General features: G+C 37.3%; 1 protein-coding gene across 8 annotated transcripts in view; it reads left to right on the forward strand.

Moving 5' to 3' along the window:
• The window catches only part of COBLL1 (cordon-bleu WH2 repeat protein like 1), a 198987-nt gene that overhangs the window by 82960 nt on the left and 103317 nt on the right, over positions 1-12710 (forward strand). The gene's annotated exons all lie outside the window — the stretch shown is intronic.

The following is a 12710-nucleotide window of genomic DNA, read 5'->3' on the forward strand; positions in this document are numbered from 1 at the left end:
CCCAAAGATTTTTTTTTCTTATGTTTTTGTCTATAAATTTTTTAAGTTTATGTTTTAAGTTTAGATCCAATTTAAGATAATTTTTAAATAATATGCTACATTTGATTTTAATATTTCTAAACTCTGTTTGAGATACTATGTCCAAATAGTTTTTTTAGCTAGTATTTGTCAAAACCCATAGCTAAGAAAATTATTTTGGCAAATTTATTTCAGGGAATTTTCTTTATCAGTATATGGTGATTGATAGGTTTACCCCAACATAAATTTAAAATTTTGACAGAGTCGATGATGTTTAATATTTACCCAAGTTCATATTTGAGAGTAGGTTATTCGGATTGTGACTTGAAAGCAACTTTTGGTTTTATTGTTTGGTTGGCTAATCTACCAGTAGGCTTGCTTGGCTGACATATGCATTCCCACTCTTTAATATGTATATGTGCATATATTTTAATAATTATAACTCTTACATTTAATGTTTTAAATGCTAGGTTAGAAATTTTGGAAGTTTTTTTAAAAAATCAACTAAAATTTTTTAACTTCCTTTGGTGGAGAACTTTTTTTTCTACATTTATTGTTTTAGAGAACAAGTATAGTAAAATTTTTAAAAATCCAAGATAATTTTGTTTTTAATGAGTAACTTTTTCTTCAAATTTTTATGAATAATAATTTAACCTTTTTAAAGTAGAAATACATATTTGTAATAAGGCCTTTTATATTTAATTTCTATGTGCCAAAGAAAAAAGAGTTCAGAATTTCAAATAGTTCTCTCTTCTCATGTTTTTGTTAATCATTAAAAAAAATTTAATTGTAGTGTCAATCACATTTTTATGACCTTTTTTGGACTAATTTTTCTAAACCACAGTGATTCTCCCATATATGTTGCCTGCAAGGCAACAAACAAAAGTGCGAAGGAAGCTTTCAGTAGATGATGTTGAGTCCAGTTGCTGCTGACACTTGTACCGGCGGAAAGCTGTGCAGGAACACAAGTGAGCATTGGGACATGGTTTTGTGGTTTGGGTTTGTTATTGAGTGAAGTTATTTGGTCATTTCTATAAATGTTTATGAATTATTTTAGGGTTCTATTCAAAAAAGGATAGTATTTGTTAGGGGATTATATACATAAAACATTTGGCATAATTTCTGCAACTAGATAAGCATTCAGTTAATGTAGAGTTTTTTTTCCTAGAGTGCATTTAGGGCATCTTTGCTGTTGTTTAGTTGGACTTATTTCATTTTTAAGTTATTGGTGTCTGAGGACCTCATATGGTATTTCTTTAATCTGCTCACCATTTCTTTATATAGCACTGAGTACACAGGGGGTGCCCAGTAAGTGTTGTTGACTGTCTTGTGACTCATTGTAGATATTTCTTTTAAGTCTGTTTTCTCAAATTGCTCATTTGTTTATATTAATTTTATATCTCCTCCTTTGATATAACTATTTCTGCTGAAGGTTTTTCTCATCTTTTTTCTCATCTTGTTCCCTTTTCTTGTTAAGAAAGTTTGACTGTCTTAACTGTGCAAAAGTAAACATCCCCTGTAAGATATTTAGGAAAACCCAGAGATAAACTGAAATTACAGGAACATTTATGGGACATATATAAGACATTTAATATTTAATTATTATTATTATTTTTTGAGACAGAGTCTCACTGTCACCCAGGCTGGAATGCAGTAGCATGATCGTGGCTCACTCCAGCCTTGACCTCCCAGGATCAGGTGATCCTATCACCTCAGGCTCCCAAGTAGCTGAAACTATAGACATGAACCACCATGTCTGGTCTAATATTTAATTTTTCCTTTGTAGTTATATTTTCCTATCCTATATCTTAGTCTGTGTTGATGGCTCCTTGAGAGAGAAACCCAGACAGACAGAGGTGTGTGTGTATATATGTAAAATTCTATTCACTTCTATTTGTGCATTTTCTTATGTAAATTGTATCTCAGTAAAAAATATAAAGTAAAAGATAATTTTTATTTCTTTCATGAGGAATTTTCCTCTTTGATAAAAGAAAGCAAAAATATAACAGGGATTTGAATTTGAAACACTTATTGCTAAACTTATAGACTGCTTTTAAGATATGTTATATATTCACTGATCCTGAGACCTTGAGTTTACATAAATGTGATTGACCTAGGTAGCAGCTTTTAGGTGTATATTAGAGTTTATAAAGTTCCAGTGAAGGTATATCATTAAGTCTAACTGAATACTTACGGTGTGCTAGGCATTATATGAGACCGGTCGTTCTCAAAATTGACTGTACTTTAGAATCTCTTGGGGAGATTTTTAAAAATCCTCACAAACCAATTAAATCAGAAACTCTGAAAGTGACAACTAGGCCTCAGTATTTTCTTAAATGTAGGTGGGTCCATTGTGCAGCCAAGTTTGAGAACCACTGTGCTAGAAAATGAAGGTACCTTACCCATTTAACCCTCTCAGCAACCTTGAGAGGCTGGAAGTGTTATTCCAGTTTTGCAATTCAAGTTCCGGTGAGATCAAATGACCTAATAACTAATTTGTGCAGACCCAGACACAAATCAAGATCTCTGGCTCTGAATCTTGATTTTTATCCAATAACTCTTGGTGATTAGTATGTAGATTTTTTTTCCTTTTTAAATGCAAGTGTTATCTTTTTTTATTACCCCGTGCCTTTCTGGAATGCATTAATGTTGTCACTGGGAGATTATACTGTATGTATTTAGTGAGCAAGATATTTTTGTTTTCTCCCTCTCATATCGCCCACATGTCCCCACCAGAAACAGTGAAGGCCAAATTATACAACGATTATCTAAAGCACTTATTTTAAATTTATAGACATTAGAATAAGTTTATTGACTTAGAGATGCTGCTTAGGAGTAAACTAGTTCTCTATCAACTTTTATAAAAATATATTTTTGCCATTTTTTTAACTCAGATATTATAAGCAAAATGAAAAATAGAAACCAGGGTTTTGGAATTGAAAATATTATTAGGATATTACTAAATGTTGAAGAAATTTCCCTAGAAATTACCTGGTGATGACAAGTAGACGGGGAATGGAGAGAGAGAATTATGTTACTTAGCATCTCAGTAACTGGCTATCATAGTGAATATTAAATTTTCCTCACCAGAATTATTTTTAGGAGTTACATGTTTTCTACTGGAATACATATCTGCTTAAAATAGGAGAATAAGAGTTGCTTCAGGAAAAGTTACTTGGCAAGTGAATTTGGAATAGACCTCTAGTGAAAGCCAAAGGAAAATAAGTGCTCATGGTGCTCACTAGCGCATTCTCTCGCGCGCGCGCTCTCTCTCTCTCATGGTGTCAAATACACACGTATGTATACTCACACATTTGTATATGTCTATATATGTACTACATGCATAGAATATATTTAGAGTAAGGTGAACAAAGGCTGGCCGTATGTCTATTAAAGGTCTGAAATGATAACTAAGCATGAGTCAGAACAACTTCTAAGATGTATTTGGGAACCACTTTTGCACAGCATAGTGATGTTTTTATGTATACATGAAAAGTATGGCAGGATGATAAATGCTGTCCATTTGTTTATATGAATTTAAAAGGGCATTTAGAAGCAAATGAACTATCTAATTTCATTTAAGAAAAAACAGCTTTTGAGTTGAGACCTAAATTAAATTTAAAGAATCCTGTCATTACCTACATGACCCTTTTATTACATGAGTTAGAACACAGAGCAGGTTATCTCTTTCTGGGTATATGACAACTAAATTACAATAAAGCTTCATCTACTCATGCTAACCTTATTCTCAAAGGTCTAATGATACAAAGCGGTTCTATTGTGTTCCTGTGGCCCACTTTACATAATTGCTATGTTCCTTAAAAGTAGTAAAAGGGAAAGATTTGAGAGAGATATAACAACAAAAAAATGAATCAACCTAATGAAGCTATATTTAAGTAGATTCATTCTTTAAGAATTAATTGAACATACTCTGCAGAAGGTAATGTACTAATAAAAAATGCCAAAATTATGTTAATGGTTTTTGCCTCAAAAAATGTTTCTGGCGGATAAGGTGATGTACTTTGGAAACTATGCACAAGGTACCCTGGGGTATTTCCTGCATTGTGCTAGTCGCTTGGCTACATCTTTACTCTTTCTGCCATACTCTACATGCTAGAGGGAAACCTGTGTCTTTAAAAGCAAAAATTTTTTAAATTTTCCTATATTTATTTCAGACAGGGTCTTGTTCTGTCACCTAGGCTGGAGTGCAGTGGCACAATCATAGCTCACTGCAGCGTTGACCTCCCAGGCTTAAGTGATCCTCCTACCAAGTAGCTGAGACTAGAGGTGCATACCAGCATGCCAGGCTAATTTTTTAATTTGTTTGGTAGAGATGAAGTATTGTTATGTCATCCAGGCTCTAGGGTTCAAGTGATTCTCCTGCCATGGGCTCCAAAAAATGCTGGGATTACAGGTGTGAGGCACTGCGCCCAGCCGGAAAGCTGGGTCTTGTCTTTGGATTTGCTCCACTTCATCATCACGCAGAGATGGGTGTGATAGATCATCATAGCTAATTATTGAACAAAAGGATTTACATGTTTCCTTTAAATACAGACAAGATCCTAAAAGAATTTAAAATAGACTTCTATGTGTAAAACAAGAAAGTTTCTTGGATTATAAAGAGGATGTGTTCTAAATGTAGGTCACGCCAGGAGCAGTGCTTTAGAGCACAGCGAGTATGTCAAATCACCTGAAACTGAAAGTCAGGTACAGGGTGTATGTAGAACTGTCATTCTAGTTTGTTTTTGAGTGGTGAGATTGCAATCAAGGTGTACACTGGGGCTGAAGTCTCTATTGGGGAGAGATTTGCTTCCAAGCTCACTCTTGTGACTATTGGCCTGATATGTCAGTTGCCACATGGGACTCCCCATAGGGCAGCTGGATTCTCTCAGAGCAGGAGGGTACCTAAAACAACACCATGGTCTTTTTGTAACCTAATCTCAGAAATGACAGCCCATCACTGTTGCTGCATTCTGTTTACTGGAAGTGAGTCACTAAGTCCAGCCCACATTCAAAGGGAGGACATTGCACAAGGAAGCAAAGTCATTGGAGATCATCTTAGAGGTGGTCCACTGTGGTAAGTGTATTTCCTTAAACTGAGTATATAAAAATATTATTTTAACATGTAGTCAACATACAATAATTACCAATAGATGTTTAATACCTTTTACTAAGTCTATGGAATATAGTGTGTATTTTACACTTATAGCACTTCTCAACTCAGATGATATATTTTCATTGGAAATACCTGATCTGTATTTAGATGTCATGAAATTTATACTTGAAAAAATAGATTCTGGGCCAGCACGGTGGCTCACACCTGTAACACCAGCACTTTGGGAAGCTGAGGCGAGTGGATTATTTGAGGATAGGAGTTCACGACCAGCCTGGCCAACATGGTGCGACCCTGTCTCTACAAAATTTAGCTGGGCATGGTGATGCATGCCTATAATTCCAGCTACTCAGGAGACTGAGGCATGAGAATTGCTTGAACTCAGGAGGCGGAGGTTGCAGTGACCTAAGATCGCACCACTGCCCTCCAGCCTGGGTGATGGAGTGAGACTCTTAAAAAAAAAAAAAAAGTTCCTATACGCAAGTTGTCACAAATATACTTAAACATTTTCCAATAACTGAATCAAGTATCAGTTTTAAAATTCAAATAAAACTAAATAAAACTGTAGTCCCTCAGTCACACTAATTATGCTTCAAGTGCTCAGTAGCTACATGGCCGCCATGTTGGACAGCAGAGTCCTGGAAGTTTTGCTGCAAAAAAGGGAGGGTAATGACAAGGTACTTGGAAGAAGCAGACAAGTAGTATTTAAGATAATAGAAACCTCTGCTTTTTTGTGTGTGTGCGCGCACCTTGGAGAGAGAGATTTAAAGTGGCAGAAACATGGGATGAAATTGATGTGGCTATGGTCAGACTTGAGTGGAGGTGCCATGGAGGCAGAAAGCCTGAAGGGATGAATGGCTTGTGGTAGGGACTTGTTATTCCAGGTGTTGAAATGTAAAATAATTGAGTGTGGGGGACTGAAGCAAGAGCTTTTCAAAATTTTCCTTTGTGTTTGCCATTCCCTTCATCATTTTTTCCTAGTGTGAATGCCAAGAGAGAGAAGAGCACTTGGAAATGGATCCCATTTTCCAGGCTTCCATTTCCTATGAGCCTCAGAGGAGACCCTTTCCTGACCAGGAGCAGAAGTGTTCTCAGCATAGGAAGAGCTACCTGGGAATGGGCGTCCTGTCCATGTGACTCTCAACCAAATGCTGCTTGTAAATTAGTGCAACCACTGTGCCCTGCCCTGACTCTAGTCCTAACTATCTTGTTTCCATTTCCAGTCTCTAAACAAAATTGTGCATAAATATTTGTATGTTTGAGGTAAAGGGGCATGGGATCATCTTGTTCAATACCTGTATTTTGTAAATGAGAAAATGGAAGACCAGAGAAATTAAGTAATTTACTTATGGTAACGCAAGTGGCCATTTAGGGTACTCCCAGGCCTTTTGATGTCCAGTATATTGTTTCTCCAACCTCACCTGGGGAAGTGGCTGACTCAGTGGTAGGGCTGGGGTATGGGTACATCTGGCATCTGCCTTCCTGTTTAAATGTTGAGGCTTATGGCCCTTGCTAGGGTTACTGGGGCAGGGGGTGGATTTGGTGGGTTTTCATTTGTAGTTGTCCCATGTTCTCTGTGCTTTTGGGCAAATTTCTTAAACTTCTGTAAACCCCAGCTAAATGGCAGTGGCAACTGCCTCATAAGATTAAATGTAGACAAAAAGCACCTGTACAGGACTTAGAAGAAGATATTCAATAACCACATTTTTTTTTCTCCTTCACTACCTGGCTTTTGCTCATTCACTTGTTGTTGTTGTTTTTGTTTATTTTGATGAATGTTTAAGCTCTCAAAGAAATGATGTATGTGATGGTAAGGAGCGCCGACTTTAGAATCAGACACCTTGGGTTTAAATTTCAGCCCCACCACTTACTGGCTAAGGAACCTTAGGCAAGTTCCTTAATCTCTCTGCGTGTCACCCTCGTCTGGAATGTGGAGGTGGCAGCACTTGCTTCATACAGTGTAGTAAGGACATGAGTTAGTGCAGGTAAAAAACATTTTCTAACACACAGTCAACACTCAAGGATTAGCTGCTGTTGATACCGGATAAAAACTATTTTTTCTTGTGTTCTTTCTGGCTCTTACTGTTGGGACATGACACTAGCATTCCATATGTGCTGCTTTGATGTGAAGAATACTTACTGCCTTTGCTTGATATATTATACCAAGTATAACTGAAAGATGAGTCCCATTCTTAAAAATGAAAAATTAGATTATTATTTTCTGATAATAATCATGATTCTCATTGGTTAAAGGAAGCTACAGATGAAACATTTGAGTCCTGTCCCACAGATTATATGGCTTCAGCAAATTACTGAGCATCTGGGCAAAATGAGGGAGTCTTCATACAATCTAAAATTTTGTCAGTCCCAATTTAATCCCGTCCCCAAATAGGAAAACCATTTAGAAAATTCCTGAGGATTGAGCTCTTTTATCCATGTGGATGTCTTTGGGGCTTATTTAAACATTGGGACTTATTTGGGTGGCCTTTTCTAGGGCCATTGGCGGGGAGATTTGGTGGGTTTTCATTTGTAATTGTCCATATTCTCTGCGCTTTGGGGCAAATTTCTTAAACCTCTCTAAACCCCAACTAAATGGCAGTGGCAGTGGCCTCATAAGATTCAATGTAGACCAAAAGCACCTTTATAGGACTTAGCAGTAGATATTCATGAATGACTTGAATGACTTCTCATACCTCTGGCTACAGAATAGGTTGACTCTCAGCAACCCACCAAGTTTTTGCTTTTCTATGAACTCATGAAACTAATATGACCTTCCCTCCCTTCCTTCCTCAGTTAAATTAAAAAAAAAAATGCTCATAGAGAACCCCATCTTGTGCCAGTGATAGCTCTAGGTGCCAGCAGAGAATGAGAGAGGCCAGGTCCCAGCCCTCCAGGAATTTTTATTCTGGGGTCAAATAATAAACAAGGAAATAAGTAAATAAGCAGGATGATTTCAGATAATGATAAATGTGATGGGGACCAAGCAGGGCTATGTGAAGGGTGGGCCACAGTGGGTGGGGTGCACCTTGGTACCTTTTTTGAGTGGTTAGAGAATACCTCTAAGAGGGGGAAATATTTTAGCTGAATTCTGAATGACCTCAAGGAGCAGGCAATTTGAAGTTTTCTGGTTAAAAGCATTTTGGACCGAGGGCAAAGCTGTGGAAGGCCCTTGGATGTGAAAAGACTGGGTCTATTTCAGGAAAGAATGCCGGTGTGAATTACATGGGGCATTGAAACTGGGAGTAACAAAAAGGGAGCTGAGGTTGGCTCATTGGTTCTCAGATGTTAGCATACATCAGAATCACTCGGAGGGTTGTCAAATGTGGCTTCTAAGTCCCTGCCCTTAGTGTTTTCTGATTATGTATGTCTCAGGGCTATGGTGGTCAAGTACTACGGCTGCTGCTCTGAAACCATATTTAGCTCATCTGGGGCCTGCAAGCCAAGGAAAAGATTTTGGGTTCACCAATGCATTGGAAGGCCAGTGAAGGATCAGAGAGATGTGATCTGATTTATGTATTTTTTCTTGTTTTTCTCCCCCACTGACCTAATGGCATACATATTTAAAAGATCACTCTGACTACTGCAGGGGAGAATAGATTTTAAGGGACAAGAGGAGAAACAGGAGAGACCAATGAAAGGGCTTTTGAAGCAGTTTGGGCAAGAAAAGATGATGCCTTAATTACCAGGGTGGTAGCAGGGAGCTGGTGAAAAGTATAGAAGTTCAGGATATGTTTTAGTGTTTAGATCCCAGGGGAATTGTTAAAGGATTGGAAGTAGGAGATAAAGGACAGAGAGGAATTAAAGTATGCCTGCTGGAGTTCTTTTTGCTTGAGTTAACTGAGTGGTTAGTAGAGCCATTTGTTGAGATGGGGAATAATATACAGTAGGTTTGTGTGAGAATGAGGATTAGAGATGAAGAGGAGAATCAAGTTTTGATTATATACCATTTGAGATACCTATGGGACATCCAAATGGCGATAACCATGAGATGATTGGGAATAAAAGTCAGAGCTCAATAAACAAGTCAGGGTTGGAGATGTGAATTTGGCAGCCACTGACATATAGTGATATTTGAAGCCATGGGGTTTTATGAAGTCCCTTGGAGGTAGAGGTTGTAGAAAGAAGAGAAAAAGGCAGAGAATGGACTCTGGGTTGCCCCAGCATTTAGAAATCGGAGGAGGTGAGGATGGGGAGACTGAGGAGTGGCAGTGAAGAAGGAAGAAAACAGTAGATTATGTGCCCACACAAAGAAGCCAAGGGAAGACAATCCCTCACAGAGGAATTGAGTGACTGTGAAATAGCGCTCAGTGTGACCAAGATGAGACAGATAATTGTCTATGATTTGGACCCTCATAGGTTTTTGGCTACCTTGAAGAAAAAAAAAATGTAATATAAGAGTCATATAATGTCTTGGGTTCTCGTCGATTTTCATTTTTGCATATCATTTCAAGCCGTTTTGACATATTCAGTCTTTGAAATTAGGCTCATCAAGAAAAGAGGGCTTTTATTGTTTTTAATTGTATTCCCTTGAGAACATATTACAATGTTATGCCCACTTCTAAACAAATCTTATTTAATAAATTCTTCTGTTGTTTCATTAAACCCAGACAAACTGAGAAATTGTGTTGAGAAATTGGTCTCCAATTTATAATTGAAATACATAATTTAGTGGCCATCAAAACACTGCCAGTTATTTTGAGGGACTGCCTTATCAACACTTACCACAATAAATCCTGTTTTTGATCACCCTCTGTGTTGAGAGAAGGTTACTGTTAAATTTATTTTTGGTCTTTAGACTGCAATACTTAGAAACCCTATTGTTTTAACACTGAGAATTCACTCTTATATTTTTGTCTTTAATGTTGAAGCCATATTTTTATGTAGCACTTTTCTGAATGAAACTGTAAGAATACTTTATAAATATAATAAATATAACAAACTGATGAGATCCCATTGGAGTTGAGTAGCTTATTAAGGATGTAACTATATCTCGTATAGTATTTTATACCTTTGCTTTTTCAAATCAAGACTAGAATTATGTTTCGCTGAGCTCTTTTATTCCCTCTTTTTAGCTTTTTTAAGGACATTATATTGACAGTAATGGAGTAATGATTACAGTGGGCACATGATTTTGGAGTGCCCTGTAAATCAAAATGATAAAAAGACCAATCAGCAGTAATAGTAGAACACTAATTAAATTCTGTGTTAAAATGAGGTTATGATATTTTCAAAATATATTATTGAGTAATGCAAATTTTGCCTTAATTGGCCTTATTAAAATTGAGTATAATGAGATAATTTTAATAAAGCAATGATTTGCATAAGCAATAATTTACTGTAGCTTGTTATTTTTAAGCTTCAACTAAATTATTTTTGCCCTGATGTGGGAGGAGTTTTCTTATTATACATATCTTTCCAATATAACCTCCTCTCCACCCACCCTTATGTGAAATTTGCTCTTGTTTACTGTTAAGGGGAAAAAACCTCTGAAGAGTAGACTGATAGTCAAACAAGGCCACCGGAGAAGAAAAGCATATGTGAAAATCTATTTGATAAGAAAACTGGCTCAAACATTCCTGTTTAAAAGGGGTGAGGAGGCTTCAGTGGCAGTTACTATGATTTTTAAATATTTAAATATTTTAAAAACTTAGTATTCTTAACTATAGTTGTTATTGAATGTTAATGTTACATTTTTCTCTTTAGTTTGTATTATCAGAATTTCCTATATTTAGGTGATAATACGCGTTTGATTATTTTCACTGTACTTTTAACTTTGGGTGACAATTTTGTTATTACTTCAGAGCCTCTGACCAAAAAATTAATGTTAGGAGAGTTGTGAGTAGGTAAAAGATATTTTCAAAATTTTGCTGGTGACTAAAAGGTCAAATAAGTTAAAGGCTTAAAGCTACTTAGGATTCAGGCCAAATCCAGGCTTCCATCTGGTATTCTTTTCACTAGACTGGACTATGTAGTAAGCAAACTAGATAAACACATTCCTAAATTTAGTGCGTATGGATCACAATTGGGAACTAACATATAATTGATCGTACAGACTCTGCTTATCAAAATTCTACTTTTCTTGCAAAACCTGAGTCTCTTGTCTTTTCTCTTTGAAGCATGAACATGCCTTGGTGCTGCTCCCCAGCCCACACAGCTGGGCTCAGCTGGCTTTCATTGACCTAAATTTTCAAAGTTGCCATCTGTTTGATGACCCTTCTTTTTTGTTTTGTATTATTTAATTACGCGTTGCATCTTCTCAGTTGTACTGCGCATTCATTGTGGAAGGATCTTGGTCTTATTCAATGCTTTCCATTTTTCAGGAACAAAGGTAACAAATACATTATTAAATTGAAATAACAACTGGGAACATTAGGATGTTTTCCTAGAAGTCTTGTGTAAATGTCCCAGTGTGGTGGCTGCTGCCTGTAATCCAGCACTTTGGGAGGCTAAGGTGGGAGGATTGCTTGAGTCCAGGAGTTCAAGACCAGCCTGGACAACATGGCAAAACCCGGTGTCTAGTAAAAATATAAAAATGAGCTGGGCGTGTGCCTGTAGTCCCAGCTACCCAGGAGGCTAAGGCACGAGAGTCGCTTGAACCTAGGAGATAAAGGCCGCAGCAAGCTGAGATTGTTCCACCGCACTCCAACCTAGGTGACAGAGCCAGACCCTGCCTCAAAAAAACGTTCTGTGTGAATGGTTTTTCAACTAGTGCTTTGTCCTACTTTCCCTGTCTTAAAAGAAATTGGCTTATGTATAGTGGTTAGAGATGGATTTTCATCACAGACTCAAACTACCTGAGGAAGTAAAACTGTCACACACCGACATCAAAACTGTGAGTGAGAGGAGTTCACTGCAGTGTGCAGTAGACAGGGAACACTTCCCCGTAATTACGAAGTTCTCAGTTATCCCTTGCTAATAAAGCCAATGTGTATTTTTCATTCATCTTGTAAAAAATAAAACATAATCAGTTAATTTTTAAAAAAAATCCCAGATAAGTATGAAAGCTCATTTTATCTTTTGGTGGTAAGGACTCTTTTCCTTCCCAATTTTAGGCGTAGGTAGTGCATCTTCTGTGGAAAGTAGTCATTGAATTCACTCTTTCAGCAAATATCAGTGCCTGCTATGTGGCAGGCATGGTCCCAGAGATTCTGTGTATTTGCAAATGTGTGGACAAGGTGATGGAAACAAGTCCCTAGTCTCATGGAATTAATTACCCTTTAACGGAAGGAGACATAAGTATGTTGCTCATTAACCCTGTGGCCAAAAGTAAAGTAGAGAGAAAGAGATGGGGGTGTTAAAGTCAGGAACAGACACTGTAGACGGCCTGGTATTGTGGATGTGTTCAAGAAAAAGGCAAGAGTCCTGAGATTGGAATGCAGTGAGCCTAGGGAGAAAGTGTTAGATAGGGGACTGGAGAGGCCGGAGGTAGGGAGGAAGGAAGGACCTATTACAGATGGTCCCCTGCTTGCAATGGTTTGACGTATGATTTTTCAACTTTATTGTGGATTTGTCAGAATGTAACCTCGTCATAAATTGAGGGACATCTGAATTTATGACGCTTTGAATTAGGATTTTCTGA

This window comes from Macaca thibetana, chromosome 12 (genome assembly GCF_024542745.1).
Source record: "Macaca thibetana thibetana isolate TM-01 chromosome 12, ASM2454274v1, whole genome shotgun sequence".
NCBI classification, from domain to species: Eukaryota; Metazoa; Chordata; class Mammalia; order Primates; family Cercopithecidae; genus Macaca; species Macaca thibetana.